The sequence below is a fragment of the Piliocolobus tephrosceles genome, chromosome 12, assembly GCF_002776525.5.
Source record: "Piliocolobus tephrosceles isolate RC106 chromosome 12, ASM277652v3, whole genome shotgun sequence".
Taxonomy (NCBI): Eukaryota; Metazoa; Chordata; class Mammalia; order Primates; family Cercopithecidae; genus Piliocolobus; species Piliocolobus tephrosceles.
In genome coordinates this window covers 119,606,590-119,617,061 of record NC_045445.1, presented here as the reverse complement: position 1 = coordinate 119,617,061, position 10,472 = coordinate 119,606,590, and positions in this window count along the sequence as shown.

The following is a 10,472-nucleotide window of genomic DNA, read 5'->3' as shown; positions in this document are numbered from 1 at the left end:
CTAGTTATTGGTAGAAGCAAAGAGTGGAAAAGAGAGCAGATCTGTGGGTTCACGTTTTTCAGATTCTTCCATTCAAGTGTCCCATTCCCATATCTTAGGGTCCTACACTTTATCAGGGCTTACCTTTAGGACTACTTTTACAACCAAATCTTGGTAGTCATTCTCAGCATATTCTGCTCTATGATATCAGAACCTCCTTACAAACTGCCAAGTAGCCTTCTGACTTCAACACCATGCCTTGAGCTGATAGTTGGCTGACCTCAGTCTGCAGACTTTTTCTTTAGGATTTCAATCACAGTTAAAAAACAGCCAGCACGGGCCGGGCACAGTGGCTCAAGCCTGTAATCCCAGCACTTTGGGAGGCCAAGGCAGGCAGATCACGAGGTCAGGGGTTCGAAACCAGCCTGGCCAATGTGGTGAAACCCCGTCTCTACTAAAAATATAAAAATTGGCTGGGCGTGGTGGTGGGTGCCTGTAATCCCAGCTACTCGGGAAGCTGAAGCAGGAGAATCATTTGAACTCAGGAGGCAGAGGTTACGTGAGCCGAGATCGTGCCACTGCACTCCAGCCTGGGTGACAGAGCGAGACTCCATCTCCCAAAAAAAAAAAGAAAAAAAAAAAAAAACCCGCCAGCCAAATATACAACCCTTATAATTCCCTTTGCTCTTATTTCCGTAGTGTGCTATAGTATTGTGCCTATATCCCATCCCAGTTCACCACATGTAAAAGAGTTAGTAATTGTGATGCTAGAACATGCCCAGGCTTATCAACAAGACCCTGCTCACCACCATCAATGGATCTTTGTTACCATTTATCTAGGAAGTGATCTAATGTGAGCATCCCATCCTATGGTTCTGCTTCCTAGGACCACTTTTGATACCAACTATCTTAACTTGGGACTTTCAAGAAGCAGATGCTGAGACAAAAGTTTGAGAGAAAGTTATTTATTTGGAAGATGATTTCCAGGAAACACCAACAGAATGAGAAAGGAAAAGGGGGAGGAAGAAAGCCAATGAAAGGAGTGTAAGCATGCAGATAGCCACTGTGGTAATGTTGCTCAATCCTTGAAAGGATCACTGGAAGAGAGTATTAAACAGATTTGTGCAATCCCTTAATTGCTCAGGAAGCTGGAGTATCTGTCTTCCAACTCCTATCCATCATTGGGTGAAGATTTCTAGAGACCCAGCACTCCTAACCAGCCCCTTGCATGTATGAGCTGAGATCATGCCTCAGGCTGAGAGCCACAGGTGCTCGCAAGAAGACATTGTTGGAATATACTGGAAAGCTAAAGGAGTAAGATAGACTCTAATTGGGACATTCAAAATGCTGTGAGAAAATAGATTCATTCTGCTGGGAGGAATTCCAACAAGAGTTCAGAAATGGAGCCATTCACCCTGGTAGCTGATATCATGAAGTAGATGCAATTTCCAAGGTGGGAGGGGGATGTGATGTGCAGGAAGGGCTAAGCCTACTGAGAGAGGAATGTCTACGTTTTAGGAGTGGCTTGAGAAAGTGTTAACAAATGTTGAGTTCAATGTTAGTAAAGCTCAGTGTTAGGAATGGCAGTCATTTTTCAGACCTCCAATGTCTCTGAACTCATAACTATTGGAAAACTTTAATTGGGAAGGAAAAAACTTAAAAGTCCCCCATTGAATTTGTTCATTAAGTGAAATTATAAAACAAAGGAGATGGCAAAAGGAAATACTAAACAATTTCTCTTCTACCATGCATAACTTTTTTCTCTTTATAAGGATTCACAAAACAGCAAACCATTCAGAAGTTTTGAACACAATTATGAATATTTTGTTCTGACTTTTGTAACTTAAATAAGTGATTTTCAGTTCAGTAGTTATATATCTTTCTGCAAAAACATGCGCACAATTTTTATTTCCATGCTGCCACCCTCTTTGCCACTTGCAGAGTGAATTATTAGAACAAAGTTATAAACCTCTAGATATTCAGTATCTATAGTAGAAAATACTGACATGACCATAAAAAAAAAGCTTTCTTTTTTGTCTAGCTTTGCTCTCTTCTTCAACCTTTGCTCATTCCCTTTTCCCTTGGCCCTCTAAATATACAAGCCAGCAGCATTTGCTTTGCTTTGCTTTGCTTTTTCACTCTTGCTTACTGCCTTTTTAAAAAGAGGTGGCTTGGATTAGAGATATGTGTTAACCCTGTAAGATTGTTGAGGGAAATATTGATATTTGCTGGAATTAACTGAATTTCTGTATGCTAATGTTTTGTACTATTTGTTTGTTCATTCTGAAGAAGCATGTGAAGAAAGCCAGAGTCTCCATTTTTGAAATTAAGGACAAAGCAAGTTGATGGTTATAATAGTCATGATTAATTCTTTTAAATATCCTCCAAAATTGTTAATACTTTTTTTCTTTAATTCATTACTGTTAAAAATGTATTTGCTGTAATTGTAAAAAAAAAATTTACATCTTAGGATACCAGGCATCCATGAATTAACCAAAAGAAGTGGAAGTGGTAAATAAATTTTTAACTAGAGACAAACCTACCAATGTCACCATTACTTTGTTTCAATTCATGTTACATCTAAAAATGGAAATATTTTTTACTACAATTTGCAATTTAAAAAAAAAAAAAGTTGGACAAGTTGGCTCACGCCTATAATCACAGCACTTTGGGAGGCTGAGGCAGGTGGATCACCTAAGGTCAGGAGTTCGAGACCAGCTTAACTAACATGGTGAAACCCCATCTCAACTAAAAATACAAAAATTAGCCAGGCATAGTGGCAGGGGCCTGTAATCCCAACTGCTTAAGAGGTTGAGGCAGGATAATTGCTTGAATCCGGGAGGCGGAGGCTGCAGTGAGCCGAGATTGTGCCATTGCACTCCAGCCTGAGCAAGAGTGAGATTCGGTCTCAAAAAAAAAAAAAAATCTTTTACATAATATTCAAAATTTAATGTTGTGTCAATATTTTTATGAGTAAAAATGTTTTAAGGATTTTACCCTGGCATGAATGGCCACCTTTCCCACAGGAGTAGTTGATAGAATTCCCATTATATACTTTCTAGTACTATAACAGAAAAATCTCTAATAGAGGTGGGAGAAAGAAACTCATCAAAAATATTTGGAGTATTTACTGGGTGTAGGATATTGTATGATATTCAAGTTGAGGTGAATTCCTGAACTTCCTTTAGGGGTAATAATATTTTCATTCCACAATTATAAATAAAGTAAAAGTGAAGATGATAATTATCACTAATAGAATTTATTAAATACTTACTATTAGCCTAGCAGTGTACTAAGATCTTGACATAATTATCTTATTTTAACCTCGTAACCACCCTGACTTAAGGGTACTAATATGTTAATTTTATTAATGAGAAAATCAGTCTCAGAGATATAAAGAACTTCAAGTCAAAAAGGAAGTAAGTGACAAACAACTTGATATTTAAACTAAATCTGTAACTAATGTACATTATCTCTCTAAATATTCACTGGGAGCCAAGAAATATTGCTTTAATATTAAAGTGACATCAATGATTAAAATTGGATCTGTTCTTGAAAGCTGATTATAAATGGGGTAAAGGAGGAGAAAAGCACTGGATATTTGAAAATGGGAAGGAATTTAGGATTCATCGAAAATAAACGATCTGCAGAACAGAAGGTTACAGAAACAAAGACAATCTAAAGTCACCCAATTTCATAATTTTGCTAAAGGCTAACCCTGGAAGCACGATCTATTAAAACTAAAAATATATAACAAGACTAAAAATAATCCTATTATTTGACAGAGTAATTCCAAATCAAATATATGGTTCTTTACACATAATTCAAAATTTCAACCCACAAAAAATAAAATAATGGCAACAAAGATACTGATCTATCATTATGTTAGCATTAAAAACTAAAACAAATACAAATGTTTAAAATAATAAAATGTCAACATTGTGAAAAAGATAAACTGCAGAAAATCATGTCAATGGGATATTCAGTAACTATTAAAATTATAGAAAAATTAAAATTAACATTAAAATTAAAATTAGAAAGATCATGCAGTGAAATGGTAAATATTTTTGAGGCTATTATAAAGGGAAAAATAGGACTCAAAATTTTATCTCTATTATGATCACTGCTATATAGAACAGATGATAGTATAATTGAAGGGAAAATTATAGGAAATGAACTAAAGTGATTGAATGTGTTAAATGGTAAAACTACTAGTGTTTTTATAAGAAGAATATAAACAAAAGTATTATAAAATAAAGAGAGAGAAAAATACATGCTCTCAGAGAGGAATGCACATGATTTCCACCTTATTGCATTATCCTCTCTGAAGACCAAAAGGTAAATCCCACTTCTCTGTTGTGACAGGCACTGCTAATTACCTATCCATTCTCCCCCTTTAACTTACTAAAAGAACTTCCTTTTGTTTGGGAGTTGGGGTGGGCAGTGTGTTCAAGACTCTTGCTGATAGGAACGGCCTGGCCAGGAACAAGTTTTGTATGATATATGAATAATGTCATAATTTACAAATAAAAAGCAGGATGCCCAGTTACATTTGAATTTCAGAAAAACAGTGATTTTTTTGAAGTCTTGTACAGCATATTCAAGATATTTTATAAGACATAGTTATAACTAAAACAGTTTTTTGTTGTTTATCTGAAATTCAAATGTAACTTGGTATCTCTTATTTTATCTGGCAACCTTACATGTAAAGAACTTGAACACTTAAAGTTTCTGGATACAGGCTTTATTAACAATAGTGTAGTTGTATGTGTTTGGATTGTGTTTCAGTGCATGATGAGAAACCAGGATATAATGGTAATAAAGTAAGAGTTTATTTCTCTCATATAACAAGATGGAAAGTAAGCAATACACAGAGAGTGCATTTGCTCAAGGAAATGAAAGAATGAGGTTCCTTCAAGCTTCTGGCTCCAACTCCATAGCACATGTCTTTGGTGCTAAGTAAGAGTGGCAGTATGGTGGCTCTACTTCTAGGTATGGTTGTGTGAATTCTGGAGAAAAAAGACAGTAAAAGTGATGAGCAAAATGTGCCTGCCATTTCTACCTGTGCTTTTTCTGACTTTTATTATTATTGTTTTTAATCAGAAAAAATAGTTTTGGGAGAAGCTTTACGTAGTGACTTGAGGTTACACCTCATTGGCCTTCTATCACATTATTCCTTATCTCCCATCAGAAAACTATCTCATACTGAGAACTCTCACACACTTTTGGTAGGAATGTATATCCGTACACTCTTTATGGGAAAAAGCATGGAGTCTCCTCAAAAAATTATAAATAGAGTTGACGTATAATCCAGGAATCCCACTTCTTGGTATATAACCCACAGAAAAGAAGTCAGTATACTCAAGAGATATTTGCACTCTCATGTTTATTGCAGCATTATTCACAATAGCCAAAGCATGGAATCAATCGTGTCCATCAATGGATGAACGGATCAAGAAAATCTTTTATATACACAGTGGAATATTATTCAGTCATAAAATAATAAAATACTGGCATTTGCAGCAACATAGATGTGCCTAGAGTACATTAGGTTAAGTGAAATAAGCCAAGCACAGAAAGACAAACATTTCATCTTCTCATTCATCTGTGGGAGCTACCGAGTTAGTCTCAAGGAGGTGGAGAGGGGAATGGCAGTTGCAGGGGCTGTAAAGGGTGTAGGGGGGGAAGAAGAGAGATTGTTTAATAGGTACAGAAATACAATTGGATAGAAGAAATAGGTTCTAGTGTTTGATAGCACATGAGGGGACTATAGCTATCAATGGTTTATTGTACATTTCAAAAATAGCTGAAAGATTTAGAATGTTCTCAACATAAAGAAATAATACATGTTTGAAGCGATAGATATCCCAATTATCCTGATTTGATCATTATGCATTTAACGCACATTTCAAAATATCACAGGAACCCTATAAGTAGGTACAATTATTATGGATCAATAAAAAAAGTTTTTTTATTATTTTATTATTATTATACTTTAAGTTCTAGGGTACATGTGTATAACATGCAGGTTTGTTACATATGTATACTTGTGCCATGTTGGTGTGCTGCACCCATCAACTTGTCAGCACCCATCAACTCGTCAGCACCCATCAACTCATCATTTACATCAGGTATAACTCCCAATGAATTCCCTCCCCCCCCCCCATGATAGGCCCCGGTGTGTGATGTTCCCCTTCCCGAGTCCAGGTGATCTCATTGTTCAGTTCCCACCTATGAGTGAGAATATGCGGTGTTTGGTTTTCTCTTCTTGTGATAGTTTGCTGAGAATGATGGTTTCCAGCTGCATCCATGTCCCTACAAAGGACATGAACTCATCCTTTTTTATGGCTGCATAGTATTCCATGGTTTATATGTGCCACAAGGCTGGTTCAACATATGCAAATCAATAAATGTAATCCAGCATATAAACAGAACCAAAGACAAAAACCACATGATTATCTCAATAGATGCAGAAAAGGCCTTTGACAAAATTCAACAGCCCTTCATGCTAAAAACGCTCAAGAAATTTGGTATTGATGGAACATATCTCAAAATAATAAGAGCTATTTATGACAAACCCACAGCCAATATCATACTGAATGGGCAAAAACTGGAAACATTCCCTTTGAAAACTGGCACAAGACAGGGATGCCCTCTCTCACCGCTCCTATTCAACATAGTGTTGGAAGTTCTGGCTAGGGCAATCAGACAAGAGAAAGAAATCAAGGGTATTCAGTTAGGAAAAGAAGAAGTCAAATTGTCCCTGTTTGCAGATGACATGATTGTATATTTAGAAAACCCCATTGTCTCAGCCCAAAATCTCCTTGAGCTGATAAGAAACTTCAGCAAAGTCTCAGGATACAAAAAAAAAGTTTTAAAAGAAAGAAAACACTCTCAACAACGACAATATCTACCTATTATTGAAAACCCTACTAAAGACCTAGTCCCTCCTCCAAACATGTTTTGTATATGCCAGTCTGCCATAGCCCTTAAACATCGGAGTATGTAGGCATGTTCCTTACTGTTTAGTTCTAAATTATACTCTTGTTTGTATTGGCCCTTTTTCTTGGAATATTTGTGTTGCCTTGATAAGTGGACTGCATGGTCCTTGGGAGAGGGATCATGCTTTATTCATCATATGCCAAGCTCCCAATAAATAATGTTTGTTGATGAGTTTACTACCAGTTGTCACTGAAGCTGAACAAAATTCCATAAGAAACCTCCAAGTATAAGCTTTTTAAAGCTGTAAAGAGAAAGTTTTAAGTGAAGCAGAATGCCTTTTATTTTACTTTATTTACTTATTTAATGCTTCATTGCATGTGCAATACATTTACATGGTTTAAAATTCCAAAGATACGAAAGATTATACAGTGTGAAATATCTCTTTCCCACATACATCCCTAGCCACCTAGCTTCTATCCCCATGCAACGAACCTCATCAGTTTGTTGTATTCTCCAGAGAGAAATTTTATATTTACAAGCCAATGTGCATATTTTAAAATTCATTTGAATATTAAACATTTACTGTGCACTAAACTTTTTGCCAGGCACTGTGGTAAATGCTTGACATTGAATCCTCCTAACAACTCAATGAGGTAGGTTTTTCTAATTATTACCATTTTGCAGATGAAGAAACTGAGGTACAGAGCCATATACCTTCACAAACCACAGCTGAGATTTGAACCTGGGGAGTCTGACTCTAGATGCTATGTGCTTAACCACAAAAATATATTTCCTCTCCATGTTGAATCTTTTATGAGACATTTACAAGGTAAATGAAGTCTCAAAAGATTACATAGTACATAGGGAAAGAATTACCTCCATGTATCTGGTGAGAATTAAATATATGCTTGTATAGTTCACGACTAAGGGAGTACAGTTGTGAAATCTAAAGATTTCAGACTTGGATCCTTTATCTCAAGATAGAATTTGACCCTATGGCCATGTTATTACAGCTGAGCATGAATACTGTTTGTACCAGTATGGTGTCCTACAAAAAGAATAAACATGTATTCTTAATCAGAATTCTTGTCTTTTCACCTTTATTTCAGGCTCCTATGTTCTCCTCTGATCTTCATCTTCCTTGCCTTCCACCTTTCCCTGATTCATCTATCTTCACTGCTCCTCTACTTTGTCTTTTACATTTGCCAATCAGCCCTATGACTTCAGTGCTGCCATGCTGCCCAACTTACTTTTCTAGGAAACTGTTGATTGCTTCCATGTAATAGTGAAAAAGGCTATCAGTTGGTACAGGTGTTTCATATATTAAAACCAAAATGGCCGGGTGTGGTGGCTCACTCCTGTAATCCCAGCACTTTGGGAGGCCGAAGTGGATGGATCACCTGAAGTCAGGAGTTCAAGACCAGCCTGGCCAATATGGTGAAATCCCATCTCTACTAAAAATACAAAATTACCTGGGCATGATGGTAGGCACCTGTAATCCCAGCTACTCCAGAGGCTGAGGCAGGAAAATCTCTTGAACTCAGGAAGCGGTGGTTGTCGTGAGCTGAGATCATGCCATTGCTCTCCAGCCTGGGCGACAAGAGTGAAAATCTGTCTCAATAAAATAAAATAAAATAAAACAAACCAAAATAAGTGCACAACCAGGTTACAGAAACTTTTATTAAATTCAAAATAGTTATGAAGATGATTTTAAAAGTTTTAGGAAATTACAGTTTTGCAAATGCAGGGGCAAAAAGATGTAATACCTTTTCTCATCCATCATAAGGGTCACAACCGACACTCCTACAAAGAAATATGGGTTAACAAGAGAAAAACATAAATTTATTTAATCAAAGTTTTAGTAACATGGGAGCCTTCAGAAATGAAATTCTAAAGACCCAGGGAAAACTGTTTTTAGGCTTAGGTTTGACGAAAAACGGCTAGCCTAATAGAAATGTGATTGGATAAAAGTGAATGCTCTCGTGGTAATAGACTGATGGGTGAAACCTGACGAGGCCTGTCTGTTCAGATTCTTTCTGGCCTCTCTATGTATCATTCCTTCCTTGTAGGTATGGGATAGGACCTCTCTGGGGTCTTATTGCCTACTGTTAAATAAGGTGGGTCTACGAATTTCTTTATGGCCAGCTCCTACACAGAAAGGCAGGGGAAGATTAGAATAATATTTCTAGGTTTTGGCCAGGCACAGTGTCTCAAGTCTGTAATCCCAGCACTTTGGGAGGCCGAGGCGGGCAGATCATGAGGTCAGGAAGTCGAGACCAGCCTGCCTAACACGGTTGAACCCCGTCTGTACAAAAAATACAAAAAATTAGCCGGGCGTGGTGGCGGGCGCCTGTAGTCCCAGCTACTCGGGAGGTTGAGGCAGGAGAATGGCGTGAACCCTGGAGGCGGAGCTTGCAGTGAGCCGAGTTTGCGCCACTGCACTCCAGCCTGGGTGACAGAGCGAGATTCCTTCTCCAAAAAAAGAAAAAGAAAAAAAGAATAGTATTTCTAGGTTTTATGGTTTGCTTTGAGGAAGAGGGGTTCTAGTTTTTTGACCTGCCTTAATGAAGAGGAATTCTGGTTTTTATAAATTGCTTCAGAGGGAGAAAGGGGGGTGGGAGACAGAAGGGCAAGAGAAGGTCAGAGACAGACTTTGCTTCTGAGGCCGTTTCTGAGGCCATCTAATCTCCTCCAAAGTACTCAGCATGCCAAACCGCCATACTTTGGAGTATAATTTTCTGAGTCTCAACACAAACTTATGCAAAAACAGAATAAATTGTAAAAACAAATTTCAATTTACCCAGTTAAACAATTGTCTCTGCTTGAAATTGTGTTAAAATGGGAGTTCCTGTTAATATTTTAGTGCTAATTTATATAAAATAGTTGGAATTTAATACAGGTGATATCCATAAATAATACATGGTAATCAAGTGCTCCACAAAGTTATTGAGTTAAAAAATAGATTCTCTTACTGTTAAGAAAGGTGGAAAATGGCCGGGCGCGGTGGCTCACGCCCGTAATCCCAGGACTTTGGGAGGCTGAGGCGAGTGGATCACGAGGTCAGGAGATCAAGACCATCGTGGCTAACACGGTAAAACCCCGTCTCTACTAAAAATAGAAAAAATAAACCAGGCGTGGTGGCGGGCGCCTCTAGTCCCAGCTACTTGGGAGGCTGAGGCAGGAGAATGGCGTGAACCCGGGAGGCGGAGCTTGCAGTGAGCCGATATCACGCCACTGCACTCCAGCCTGGGCAACAGAGCGAGACTCTGTCTCAAAAAAAAACAAAACAAAACAAAAAGAAGGGTGGAAAAATGTTTAAACTATTAGCAATCCAGATATGTTATAGAGGTTTGTTGGTTGGTTTGTTTTTTATTAGTTGGAGGAGACTGGTGTTTTCATGCATTCTTGAAAGCAATTCACCTTGAGAAAATCTTTTTAAAACACAAGCTTTAGGCCGGGCGCGGTGGCTCAAGCCTGTAATCCCAGCACTTTGGGAGGCTGAGACGGGCGGATCACGAGGTCAGGAGATCGAGACCATCCTGGCTAACACG